Consider the following 15,200-nt stretch of genomic DNA (forward strand, 5'->3'; position numbering starts at 1 on the left):
AATAGTAGATCTTTAGATGATAAATCTGATAATTGAAAAATACTTAATAAACATTTATGCACTTTCCCTTCTTTCATAAATTTCACAACTACTGACAAATTCTCCACATCAGAGGAATATCGTGTTTCATGCGTTTCAACGAAAAGAAGCTGATTCACTTTTATCTTATTCTGTTCTTATTTGTCCAGTAGCATATCTGTCAACACATCTCTTATTTCGTTCAGAACTTCAAATGACGTATATTGAGCATTCCGAGGAATATATACACCTATGCACTTCACTTCACTATCGAATCTTTTTTTCATTGTGTACCTGAGCAGTGCTGTACAGGTACACAAAGTCACGTAGAACTTACAATCATAAGGATTTAATTCCTGCAGATCTTGAGCCCACATTCTCAATCCTTACGATATGGTAGCTCATTTGCTGCGAGAAACTGCACACTTATCTCAACTACTAATACGTATTCTTTGTACACATTCAATGATATTCAGATCTAAAATTAATTGATTCGTTGTGTTTAAATAATTTTTTAAGAGTTCTACTCTATAGCAATCAACGTTGAAACTAGCAGTGGTTGATTTCTGTCATCTTCGGTTTGAATATAGGGCTAAAGACAGTAGACAGAAGATATTACCTATTCTTAGAATGCTAAATCTATTGATTACTTTCGAATGAGAAAATAAGAGTACATATATTTTAGTTCAATACATTTTTACCTGTTTATGGATCAGAACAAATCATTAATTCCGATGAATTCCAGGTGACACGGAGTTTTTTTTTTTTAAACATAATTAACTATGCATTTTATCATATAACACATTTTTAAAAATTTAAAACAATCTTTCTATCTTCAAATAAGTGACTGGGGGGATGAGGATTGATAGTTCTCACCTTTAAATAAATTTTGTCCAATTCCCTATAATGTGTCCACATCCCTTTTTAGCCCCAATAACTCGCCCGTGTTTCTTGGGGCAACATTCTTTTATATATAAAGGTGGAGCTTGATCTTTCTCCGAACAGCTTCGTTTCTCTTATTTTTAAATTTCCAGGAAGTAATAGAAACTCTTATCGAACAAAAGATCTGTTGCTGCCCCAATTGAAGTCTTCTTTTTCACGGAAATGCCAAGAATGTGCGATTTTTCGTCATTTAAGTAATTATGTAAGCAACAGCGAAAGACCAAACAAATTTTACTGAAATCCTCATTTGGTACTGACTAAGAATAGTACGTCATTTTAGGGTGATTTTACGGTTAAAGTGCACATGAAAGAGGGTTGTAGGAAACCAGCACTTCACGTTTACAAGTGTGAAACAATAACAATCTACGTATGTGATTTTATACGATATCAAGTATTTGCACCATGCTCGTTTATGTGCATACCCTCCGTCACTGGCGTATCTGTTCTTTCTGCGCTCCTGACCTGGTTCAGGTATATGCTTTCACTGGACAGTTAGCACAGGTTGATTTATATTTTTCTAGAGTCGCTTTTATAGCATACGTCCGTACACGTATTTAAACCCGTAAGGAGAAGTCTTTATAAAGTGAATCTTCAATATGAATGCAACTTCCACCCTATGAAAATTTCTACATCACTGCGAGTGAATTTCGTGATGAAATAATAGGAAATAAATATCACGAAATCATTTCTAGCACAGATCAGTTTCCAAGCATATTATCTATCTGTACACAATGATTTGGACGTATGCCAGAGTATTAACAGTCCAGGGCGTCTTAGGGAATCATTTAAAGCAAGAAAAGTTAAATATTTTTTTTTATTATTATTATTTGACGGGCTACTCTTAATCTGTACCGCTCATCAGGCCAGTATCCAGGGAGGTCTAGGGGGGCCCTAAATCTGTACTGCCCCCATAAAATTATCACGAAAGGCTTACATATGAACTACAATATGGTGATGAAATATAATATGGTTAGATCGGGCCCCTTAATTTCTACCGGCGACCCCTAAATTTTTGGGCTGGCTACCGTCTTGCCGCTCATGTTTATCGTATCTCTAACATTAAGGAATAATCATTTTGCCAAACATCCGATCTCGATGTAGTTTTACGGGCCCTTGTACCCAAATTATTAGCATCCCGCCTTCAGTGCAGCAGTGTTCGTAGGGGAAATTTCCCTAATCTAGTCAAATTTCGTACGTAAATTTAGGTAAAAGGGAATTTTTCGTTTAAAACGTTCAAAATCCAGGTAAATTCTCGCGCTGACTGACTGACCAATATAAATGTTTAAATGTTTCTTTATGTTTCAGAAATAAACGAATTCCGTAGCAATAGTCTCTGTGTGTGGATTCAAATGAGCACAACTTGCACCTATCGCTGGTTGGTTGTATTTGTGTACTTTTGTTAATGATAAATGAATGAAAATGAATACAAAAAAATGAATACAAAAAGCAAATGAATAAAACAACTGTGGTTGTCACTTCCGTTAATATAGCTAAACTAATCTTATCACATAACTATTGTCATAGGAATTCGAAACTCAACAAACTTGGCGAAATTTGATAAGAAAATGGAAAGTTCTGTGTCAATCGAGGGAAATTTTGTTAAGAAAACCTACGAACACTGCACTGCAGGAAATAGATTTTTTTTCTTTATAAATGTGTTGCGCATAAAATTCATGTCTCATGCGTTCTTGGTACTAACAATGTAATTAAAAATGTAAAATAATAATAATAATAATAATTTGGTTTAACTATATTCGTGTCTTCCAAACTTGTTTTATAGTTTTGTTGTCCCTCTTCAGAACACTCCATTTTCACACAATCATCAATGGAAACACCGGGCGCAATTACCAGTACGTGCAGGGCTGATGTCTCGATATTGTCCAGCTCCTGAAGATGGATACCTCTAATATTACACACTGTGTTATGTAAATACAGAAAAGTATGTATTCCGGGTAGTAAGAGCGAAAAAAAGGAGAGGCAGGGGCGTAAATAAGGGCCCCGCATTGCGGAGGGCCTCAAATCATCAGGGGGCTCCCAAATCGTGAAAAGCGATGTAAAGAAGGGGTCCCGCTCCACGCTGTATGCGGGAGGGCCCCCCAAGCCTTTAGTTACGCCACTGAGACGGGGGGGGGACAATATGAACGCTCCGAAATCACATTTAAATTGTTCCTGAAGTGATAAACTGTTCTGTGGCAACAAAATGTTCCTGTACCCAGTGGTGCTATTCAGCCGGTTCGCTAGAACCGGTTGTTAAAATATTTCGAGTTCGCAGAACCGTTTTTTATACCTAGACATAACAGCAAACTTTACCATTATACCCAGGAACAGTAAATTTTGTGTAGGCTAACTACCTAAACATATCATCTCTCGGAATAAGGTGTGTTTCTCAATCTTAATCAGTGTCTCTCAAATACTTCTGGGATCACATGAGCATAGTGGTGAGGTTTTTTAATATTTGAATGGCATACAAACCATTATCAACAACTGTCGATTCATTGCTGGATTAAGGTCTTTCTAATACTTTTTGACAAGTGTCTATTTTGGATAATTCGTTTCCAAGATATTCACAGTGTTACGCAACTTCGTTACCCGCCTCTTGTATTAGGGTACTGTGTGGATTTCTACTTGTCACTTGTGGTATCCAGAAAAAAAAAAAAAAAAGCTTTTGTCTACCTTGTAAAGTTTGTTCTCTATGAGAGTTATACTTACCACCCCATCTCTCTCTCTCTCTCTCTCTCTATATATATATATATATATATATATATATATATATATATATAAAATACAGAACCAGTTGTTAAAAATTTAGAATAACACCACTGCCTGTACCTGTACGTATAATGTATGGAAATCAATTCTTCTTCTCTTAGAAACAGCGTTTTTTTTTTTTTTTTTTTTTTTAAGAAAAAATGTTCCGGTGGCACACTGCTGACATTATTCTATTTATTATTATTATTATTATTATTATTATTATTATTATTATTATATTGGACCCTACAGACGTATTATTTTGGTCTCATTTCTGGGGGCACTCTCAGAGCTTCAGGGGCTAGTGTCCACCCAAATGCATGCCTGGAAGAAACACTGCTTACGAAATACAGTTTCAAACTAAATGGACGATTATTTCTGACTGTTCAAAGTGCATTTTCAGGAATACAAGCAATTGTTGACTTTGCCCTTACTACCTTGAAGGTCTCATATCATTACGTAAGCCTGAAGTTTTTGTGTCTTGGATATTTAGCTGTAAAAGCACGTTCAATAGTATTTTTTTTTTTTTTTTAAGTGTCCAACATTACAAATGCTAACTGTACTTAGTTTTCAGATATATTCCAAAAATATTGATAACATTTTTGAAAAATAACACTCATTTGGTATAGAAAATAATGCAAATTTCATAATTAGATACAGCGGGAAATGTACTACACATGACCGCAAATATTTCATAGTGGAAACCATAGGTTTCAGATTACAATGACAATGCCTTACCTATTAAACATTAATCCACTGCTGATATAATATCTTCACTTCCACCTAAATACAGTTACACCTGCTGTTCTGCACTTGATTGCTGTCTTCGGTTCTTTGCCGTGCAAATAAAACACTCGGATCTTGTCGATCAACACGCACTATATAACGCGAAGTTGTGTACCACGTGTGAAAAACCTGTACGCCAATTACTATATTGAAAAATAACTATACATACACAAACAACTAGCACTACAACAAATCAAGAACTATCTTCTTAGGCATAGACACACAAAATTACGCCAGAATTTCTCACTCTCTTCCAGCTACTGAACAAACGTGCAATGCACCCAACCACTTCTACCCGTTCTGCATCTCCAAATGAAGTGGATGGATGCTGAGCACAGTGCACAGCTGATGGATGAAAAGTTCGTTCTTGTCCACCACCACCACACACATATATATACACACACACACAAATTGCGCTGTAGGCGATGTCTCCAATCACTGTACTTGCTTTGAACTACGAAAAACAAGAACAAGCGTAAACAGAGGGGGTGGTTCTTGGGTTAGAAGTTTCTCACATGCCTCTTTTCTGAATCATTTGTCGACTCCTGTAAGGTGTCACGTGGTCTAACGCAACTCTTAGCTTATATGCACAACAGTCATAGCTATATGCACAAACAATACCGCGCGTGAAATATGTGCACATGTTTTTTTTTTTTTTTTTTTTTTTTCAAAGCGGTTATTTCTTAACGTTAACGCCTCTTCCTTATAGCAACAATCGCTTTTATTTCAAGTAATCAAAAGCGGGTATATCAAATAGATTGTCCATACACTCCAAGGGCGCCGATTAGGGTTGTTATATTTCTAAGATCAAAAAGAAAGACGCAATTACCTATATTTACAGTAACTCAACTGCATGCACGTATAAGCTATACTAAGAATAACAAAGGTAATAAATAGGCTCTGGTAACTTTCGATTCGTCAAAAGAAAGCAGGTTTAGTATTACGCCTTGTCACTTCGAACTGCTTCGATTAGACTCTTGTCAGTTAAAACTTGCTGTACATTCTCTCACACAAACATGTTTCAGATTTATAATCCCCTCAGTGATTATTTCAAAAAGTGGCCCGGGGTAATTATACTGCCACAGCTAAGAAATCCCCTCGGGGTATATCTCTGAACATGACTTATCACTGTCTTCAGTGTATTAATTTCATCCAGTGATGCCAACCTGAAACAATATGAAATCCCATGTCGAGAGGCAAAAAATCCCATTTTACGTGTGAATTTCCCACGTTATACCTACTAATTAAAACTGTTATAATATTAACAATTAAATTTCTCTGTGTTAGTCACTTTTTACAATATGTAAATGAATAAGTCGTAAATTTCGATCTTCTCGAAAAATCCCATATATGCTGCTTATTATCCCTTTCCGAGAAAATAAGGTCAAAAACTCCCACGATATGAGATTTTCCCCACAGGTTGGCATCACTGATTTCAGAGGAGATTTAACAGAGATAATTGTTCAATAGAGATTTAACAGAGGCTCAGAAGGTAGTATGAATATTATCAAAACAAAATCTTCTAAAACGTTTTTGCACTTTTCAGAAGTAATGGGGCCATGGTTGCCCCGTGCACAATATCCTAGGTACGCCGATGCCTAACAAGTACCTTAACATTGATTGCATTGAAGAATAAGAATAACATATTGTATTTAAATGAATGGAGTTGTTGAACTCAAAAGTTCGCCTCGCTGTCGGTTTTACTTTGAGACTCAATCGATCGGAAGATTCTAAATAATCCAGAACACGAGTGAACTCGACACGCACGTGAACATCTTGGATGTGGCTAGTGACCATTACTTCCTGTATTTGAAGAATTTCAACATTTATTAATTTAGAAGTGAGCTTCTTCCACATAAACGTAACCCTTTGTGTTTCAAAGCAGAAAGAATGAAGAATTAGTCGTGAACATATTTAATAGGACTTGCAGTGGCAAACGGGAACCGAGTTTTAACTCTCCCTAAACAGAATATTATGATAAAATAAATATTTATTATACTAAAACGACGTGAACTTGGAAGTTTGAATTTACCCCACCTCTTACCGGGATGATAAAAACGAAGAACCGCCCTCATTGCTTGATCGATCCAATTTTAAGTGATTTTTATTTTTGAGTAATCATCTGAAAGAACCAAGCGCGCTCCCAGTCATTTTTGTTAAGGGGGTCCAAACTTAAGGGGGGTCCAATGCTACAAACCACTACGTATATGTAGTATTGAACGGGTATCATTTTGTAGCCGATAAGTAATTGTAAAATACTTCTACCTGTATTTTCATTTTTAAAATGATAGAACTAGATTGTTTCTATGAGAGAAAAACTACAGATGAAGTGTTAAATCAAATGCTCTCGCTACATTAATCATTTCCCTATTACACAAGTATAGTTTTACTAAGAAAGTTTTACACATGTATATTGCGTTAGGAAGTTTTTAGGGCATCCGGACCCAGTGAACCCTCCGCCGTAGATCCGTCCCTTCAAAGATTTTTATCTTTCAGATTTCGATGCACACACTCGTGTATGTTATAAGAACCATCAATGCACCAACTACGGGGGGAAATGTTTAAAAGCCAATTGCATTTTCATTTTATATAAAATACTATTGCTTTTACTTATCATCGATTTTTACGATTGTTTGAAAAGACAAAAGCAACAGTGATTGAAACGAAGCGATAGTTCTCAAACATCGAAGCAGAAGGGAAGAAAGTAAAACAGGTGATTTTTCGATAACTGAACAGCATTATTGATGAGGAAAAGAATGAAATGAAATCTTTTAAGTTTTACGTCCTAGGATTATGCCGGTTAAGCTAAAGGAGACGGTGATGATGAGAAATGAATGAAATGGTGGAATGAAGAAAGTGGAAGGAAACGGGAGAACCCCGAGGAAATCCACGCACACAATGTTTGTCCACCACAAAGTTTACTTGGCGCGAGCGATTATTGATGAGGAAATGAAGTGTAAATATGAAAGAAAAGCAAAAATAGGAGTGGCGAAAGAAGCATTTATTTTATAATAAAAAGAACACTAAAAGAGACTATTTTGTTGATTCTTGAAGAAGAGTTACGCAAAAGACGCATAAAATATTTCGTATAAATTATTGTACTCTTTGAAGCAACACATGAACATTACGCAAAAGGTGGTTGTAAAGAAGAATGTGAAAAATTAGATATTTTTAGTTGGATTGAATGGAAACCAATTAGATGTAATTAAAAAGAGAAAGAAAAACTGTTTAAGACGTTGACTGAGACGGAAATGCATCATAATGGACGCGGTAGAACATACAGTGTCAGAAGAAAAGGTTAGAAGGACGCAAAATCCGAATGGGGTGCTGGAACGAAAAGAGGTGATTGGGGGGACGATAAACTATTTAGGGGGCGTTTGAGATTACATGATTTTTTCTTTTTAATTGTTGTTGAACGAAAGCCATTATACATTTTACAAATGATCACAAATAATAGTGTAGATTCTTCAAGGCTGATCTTAAGAATTGAAGCCATCTTCTAGACTGCTTCGTCCATGTAGGGTTGACACACTTCTTGGTCATTTTCGCGGCCTGCTGGTGGAGACCTTCAATTCGGTTTTTGGTATTAACCACTAAACTAAAGAACGGACAGGATCAGCTTTCTCTTTTTATTTGTATTTCCTGCAATAAACGAAACCGTGCGATGCACCCAGATGACGCCAATACTGCAATTGAAGAACAGTTATGATGCCTAGGTCCACACATACACAGGGTTTTCTTTATTTTTTAAAAAAGAAACCACGGGGTTCTTAAAGGCACATCTGGAGAACAGCCAAGGCCGAGAGTAAATTTTGCCCTTTTGTCAAAATGAGGACAACGGCAACATGTTTAATGGTCGAGGGAAGAGGCTCAGTTTCTGATAGATCAATCTAAATTTTGAGCATTCAATTGTCAGAAAAATACAGAAGAGGTCTCCATAACAAGCAACTGGAAGACTACCAGCAATAATAGTAGTACTAATACCAATATTATACTACTATTGCTAGGAAGCATAGTGGCTAAGTTGTAGACCGTCCACTTGTGCGAGTGGTTCCTGATTCGATTCCAGACCGTGGGAGTTTGTGGTGAACAATAACGTGTCCGTGTATTTTATCGGAGCTCTTCTGTTAATTCCCACATTCTCATTCCACCAATGATGATAATACTAAATTGAGATCTATATAATCCATGAAGAATTCAGAATGGCCGGCAGCCTCCTATTTCCAATGCCATAGTTTATTTGTTTCTTTACGCACAGTTTGCAACTTTTTAATTTAAATAGTCATGCAATCATATAAAGTATCCTTAACCTTTTTATTTCATTCATGTTATAGTCCAATTACAAGAATACAACAACTAACCTTTGCAGTGCATCTCATAGTTCTTTTCGCAAATTTGAGTTGAGTTGAAGTTGAGTTTAACGTCTCGTTCAGCAACGAGGCTATATGAGACGTGGACCTACTGATTAACGTGGAATCCGAACCACATGAGCTCCCGCCGGGAATCGAACCCGGGCCTCCCACGCCAAAGGCGCGTACGCTAACCGCTTAGCCACGGAGGAGCTCTTTTCGCAAATTTGACTAACCTAGATAGAACTATCCTTCTACAAAATACGAAGCTAGTGCTAAATAGATTTATATACGCGATGAGTCATGTTGAGAACCATGTCTCATGATACTGTAAATAGTATATTGCTACAGACGAAACTTTTTCGCAACAATTTTGATATCTATTTTGTAGCATTAATTATCACAATTTTTGCATTTATGTCACATTTTTTTTTAATGGAACACGTTTTTTTTTTTTTTTTTTTTTTAATTATGGAACTTGTAACAGTATATTTTTGTAAGTAAGGTGTATATCTAATACAAATATGAGGATATACCTTGATTAGGTGCAGATTCTACCTAATGTATTCATTGAAATATAGAAATCAATGCAAAACTTTAAACACTTCCTCTAATCTCATCCTAAGTTAAAAGATAACATACATACAGCAAGATATTACCAATTCTTCTTCAAGATTTTTTCTTATTATATATAATCTTAACAATCTTAATCTTATAAGTAACAATCTTATTATAGTATACTTGGAAAAGAATCTCTCGGCATCAACACTCGAGACTGGCAACCATATTGAACGTAACGAGCTGACAGCAAAAGACCTGTGGTTAACTTTCAAACTGTTTAACAATGATACAATGTTAACTTCCTTATTCTCACTGTTGAAAACTTCAATAACCTTACTTTTAAATTGACGGTAAGCAACCAACAGATCATGAACATTTTCACCACAAAACACAGTCAAGGATTTAAACAACAGTTCAGGTTTGTTGATGTCTACATCTTTATGAAGTGAAACTGTTTCTGGATCAAATTTTCGTAAATGCAAAGTTTTTTTTTTCCTTTTTTAAGTTAAATAATATTGGAAAAGCGCTTTTTACTTATTATTAGTAATAATTAACAAGAATTTCACTTTTTCGTTTTCATTCGCATTTATCGCAAGTATTGCCAAATTTCGCAAAAATTCGCCGTAATATAAACGTGATTTCTGGGTCTGAAACGAAAAGTTTGAGCTTTCCTGAAACATATACGCATTTATTTTCTTTTTCTTTTCTTTCTTTTTTTTTTTTTTTTTTTTTTTAACGTTTCACACATATCGCATTAACGAAAAAGTTCCGTCTCTACATATTGCTTATTCCTTGTTTTATCTGCACACTGACAATTTCAAGGATGGCCCAGGAAGAGGATGACCCCGGGGAGTGAATTCCACACACTGGGGCTTATCTCCGATCGTATCAGTATTTTCGCAGTACGACTTTCACTTCTCACGTATTGAATACTCCCTTCCCCGCGGGAAGAAATAATCTGAAATTACCACTGGGTCCGGAAGAACATGAGTTCGTATGAGGTTGTCAGCGGGAGATTTTGGCTGCAAGAGTATGAAAGAGGGGAGGAGGCACGAGATGCAGTGGTAAAGCGTCCCCCTCTCATGAAAAATAGTCCATGGTTTGATTCCAGATGAGCAATTAGGTTTTCTCGTCTCGTAAATATTTGTTTAGGTCTTGTCTCGTTCCAATTTTCGAAAAATTCTTTCTTGCCTCTTTACGATTCTTAGAAAGTTGTTCTCGTTTCGTTTCGTTTTGTAAATTTATGTCCTGATCTTTTTCTTAATTTTATCTACAAATTGTCTGAATCTTTCCGAAAGTGATTGAAGAGAGATCCACCTAGGATTTGATATAACAACATTTAAATCATATTTGTTACTGAGGATATTGTATAATGGACTTGCTTATCTGTAAACATTGATAAATTCTCTTAGTCTGCGTCTAAAACACCCTACATTGGACTGAAACAACACCCTTGAAACGTATACAACACCCTTGAAACCCAAACTGGAATAAATAAATACTTATAATAATAATAATTAGAGTTCGGATTTCAGATCTAAAAACTTTTTAAAAAACGTATTTATTTATGCCCTAAAATTGGCAAAATATAACCTATAAAATATGATACAAAGACGTACAAAAATAAATAAATATTTAACAAAAGTTCCTAAGAATAACAATCTCGTATTAAGAAGTTAAGTTTTGTCTTGAATAAAAATATCAAACTCTAAAGCATCAATTCACAGTACATTACTGACGCCATAAAAAGAAATGTTGAATGATGTTCATTAAAAACAGTTTGACAAAGTTATTATACATGAATAAATGTCGTTAAAGCCGTGAAGCATCACAACACAATGCTGACTCTATAAAGAGAAAACATGAATAAAAGTAGTGTTTATTTTTAGCGTAAAAAGTACAATATAGTGTGTTAATAGCTACGAGTAAAAAAGTTATACAGTACCGTATCGTACTTACTGTATTATTAAATAAAGAAATTGTGCTTCAAGTATCTGCATGGGAGAATAAAGAAAAAGACAAAGGCTTGAGATCGTGATTTCTTTTTTGAAAGTGGTTGATGCAGCGTAAGATCAAAAATTATTACCCCTTACACCGTACAGAATTCCTTCAAATCCCATTACACAAGGCCAAGTATTCCTAAGAAGGAAAGTTCCAATAATCTCGTGACAAGGCTAACAAATATATTTCCGAGCAACATTTAAAACTCGCCTAAAATATGATAAAAAATATAAGCTTCGGACCCGAATACGCCCTAAAGCTAAAATGTAATTCAAATACGCATTCATATGACCAATTAAAACCTATTTTCGTCTTCACAAAAGTCAGAAATGTGTTTATATGTATTCAATTAGACATGTCAAAAGATGCCAGAATAAAAATACGTAATAGAAATTTGAGCCTTAATAATAATTATAATAATGAAGTAACAATAATTGGATAATAATTCACAGTGGTGGCTGAGAAATGACCTCTCGGTATCGATAAGCGTTCCTCATAACGAGTGGGAGTGCGACGATGGTTACATTCCCAACTTGTGATGTAAGTATGTAGTGTAAGTTTCTCAATGACTTCGTGTTGATGTTCTTCAAATTGAATCGCGATGTGTGCAGAGCCGTGCTGGGATACTAATGAGGGCGGTGGACAAGCCTACTAAAAGGGCGCCTATACAGACGGGAATATATATATATATATATATATATATATATATATATATATATATATATATATATATATATATATATATATATATATATATATATATATATAGAGAGAGAGAGAGAGAGAGAGAGAGAGAGAGACTTTGAAAGAAAGTATGGGTGCCATTTTATATCAAAATCACCACCAAATTTGTTTTAGTATTAACGTAAATAGCTAACCTCGAATAGAAATCCTCTTTACTACAGAAAAACTTTTTAGTTCCTGTAATAACATTTCTGTCAAATAAAAAGAAGCTAAATGTATCAACAACTTAATATAGCACGCCTATGGACGCAGGAGGCTCATTGCCGCGTTTACAAAAGCTGTCCATTGATTTCGTTTACAAAAGCTGTCCATTGATTTCGTTTACAAAAGCTGTCCATTGATTTCGTTTACAAAAGCTGTCCATTGATTTCTGTCCTTAGAAAACTGAACCCAGTTTCTATTTTATATTTCAATCTTTACGAGAACCATTTTAATATTGTCCTCCCATCTGCGCCTTGGTCTTCCTAATGGTCATTTTCCTATTTGGATTTCCAGTCACAATTTCGAAAGCGTTTCTAATTTCTTCCATTCTGGCTACACAAAATGACCATTTGAGCCTCCTAGACTTAATGACCCTAACAATGTTTGGTAAACGGTATAAAATTATGCAGTTCCTCCTTATGAAGTTTCCGCCTTTCCCCATTCCCGTTCATTTTGGAGTTCGAATATTGGTTTAAGAATCTTGTTTTCAAATACTTTCAGTCTGCGATTTTCCCTCAGTCAATTACCATGTTTCGCAACCATACAGCACAACAGGCATGATTATCGTTTTATATTTTGAGCTACAGATTCCTCAACATAATTAGCGACAACAAAAGATTTTTAACTTAATAATAGCACGAAATCTCTGCTTTCAGTTGACATCAAATTTTTTTTAGTGATTATGGTTTTGCTCTGTTAATAATGATCCTAGATATTTGAAAGTATCCACTTTGTCGAAAGAAAATATTATTTGTATTTTAACGCATCAATAAAATGCAGTATTACGATCCCGACAAACTTCCATTTATTCAGTTTTCTCTGCATTTACTTTTAAGCCTATATCCCTGCAAGCGTTAATTAAGATTTCTTCATTCCTTTCTATTATTCTATCATTACTTATTAATAAATTTACATCATCAGCATACGCCATAACCTGGCAAATACAATTCAGCTCTAGGACCTGATTGCTGTCTTTGATTTTCCTTATCGTGTTCTCCAGAACAAAGTTAAATAATAATGACGACAACGCATTTCCTTGTTTCAGGTCATTCCCAACGTGAAAGCTCGTGAACAAGAATTCCTCTACTCGAACCTTACTTTGGGATTCATTTAAACATATCTTAATTAATCTACCTTTTCTGTAAGCATGTTGTACAATGTTTCCCTCCTACTAGAGTCTACAGTCAATAATTGATGTGCCAGAATGTTGTATTCTCTCATTTGTTTTCAAGTATTAGTCGAATGGTAAATATCTGGTCGATAGTTGATAGATTTTACCTAAGTCCGTTATGATAATCTCCAATAATTTCATCTGCGGATGGAGTCCATCTTGCTAATACAATGTTTAAGAGGATTTATTGGATGTTGACAGAAGAGAAATGGTTCGATAACTATTAAATCTGTTTTGTTGCTTTTCTTCTGAACTGGAACAATGATTGATTCTCTTCAATCTTCTGGTAATTCCTCCTTGTTCCAGATAATGAGTTTGTGTATCTTGCTCTGCAATTTTTCCCCTCCAGCTAAAATTAAGTCAACCAGAATTTCGTCCACCCGGAGATATGTGTTTATTTTTTTAAAATAGCGATTTCTATTTCTGTCTGGTTAGGTTCTGGAATATACGGTTATACTGCATGCATTTCACTTTCTCCACGCGCATTAGTTTTTGGCTATGTGTTAAGCAAATCGTCAAAGAAATCTTTCCATCTATTTAAGATGCTATCTATTATATCAGTGAGAACTTTTCCTTTCGGTTTCTTTAATATATAAGCACGAAGTTGATAGAATTTCTTAAATTCGTTGATGTATTTATACATGTCCCGAATGTTTTTGTTTTCACTATTATCTTCAAGTTAATTAATTTTAACTTTCAAAAGTCGCGTTTCTTTGTTCTAAAAGTTTTAGAAGTTTTAGAAGTCACTACCAGATGATAATGAAATTTTATGTAGTTATTTCGTTGGGATTTTGTAGCCAACGCAGTTTCTTCTGTTTTCTCTTCTCTGCTACTTTAGTACATTCCTGGTTGAACCATGAATGCATGTTACGTATTTCTGCGTGCTCCAATATTTCTTTTGTTGAAATTTTAATGTTTTCTCTCATTTCAACCAAGTATCGTGAACACTAGTGCACTCCGAACCTTCTAAAACCGAGAATCTATTCGGTACTTCAATCTGGCCCCCCCTCTCACCTGACTCTCCTCCATTTAAAAAAAATAAAGCGCTTCGTTTTCAGATATTGAATATTTCCTTTATTCAACGATAATCTCTCTCTTACTATCACAATCAACTTCTCTGAACGACCGAACATCAGTTATGCTAGACTGTTCTTTTCTGTCTACTAAAACATGATCAGTTTGAATATGTGTTTTTCCATCTGATGAAGTCTAAGTTTATTTATGAATGTCGCGATGTTGGAATTTTGTAATCTTCACGATAAGGTTTCTGGATATTGCACAGTTCACGAGTCTAACGCCGTTGTCACGACTTTCCTTATGAAAACATTTATTCCCTATAATCGGTTTGAAAATACCCTCCGGTTCTACCTTCGCATTGAAACCGCCTAACAGAATTTTCATATGGTTTTGCAGGAGATAATCAAATACTCGTTCTATTCTTTCGTAAAAACTGTATTTTTTAAATCGCCATCCTTATTTTCTGTTGGGGCATGTGCATTTAAAATAATAATATTACACCACCGACCCTTAAGAGAAGTAAAAGAAAATATATCATTAACAAATTCAACCTATGTAATTGCTGATATTACGTATTCGTTTGTGAACGGAAAGCCCTGTTTCTAGTTCGTAATTTTTAATTTGTTCCCCGTAAAAGAACGTAAAATTTCCCGACTTGACTC

The 15,200-nt window shown here is 35.1% G+C and overlaps 1 protein-coding gene across 3 annotated transcripts in view; it reads right to left on the bottom strand.

The window, feature by feature from the left end:
• The window catches only part of LOC145694723 (uncharacterized), a 629,124-nt gene that overhangs the window by 369,172 nt on the left and 244,752 nt on the right, over nucleotides 1-15,200 (bottom strand). For 2 of the 3 annotated variants that reach the window (XM_081771268.1, XM_081771269.1), the window contains exon 1: nucleotides 4,447-5,593. The exons of the other annotated variant lie outside the window; for it this stretch is intronic. The gene's annotated coding sequence lies outside the window, so the exon portion shown is untranslated. Of the gene's footprint in view, nucleotides 1-4,446; nucleotides 5,594-15,200 lie in introns of those variants that run through there. 3 annotated transcript variants of the gene reach the window in all.

The sequence above is a fragment of the Thermobia domestica genome, chromosome 9 (assembly GCF_964235325.1).
Source record: "Thermobia domestica chromosome 9, izTheDome1.hap1.1, whole genome shotgun sequence".
Classification (NCBI taxonomy): domain Eukaryota; kingdom Metazoa; phylum Arthropoda; class Insecta; order Zygentoma; family Lepismatidae; genus Thermobia; species Thermobia domestica.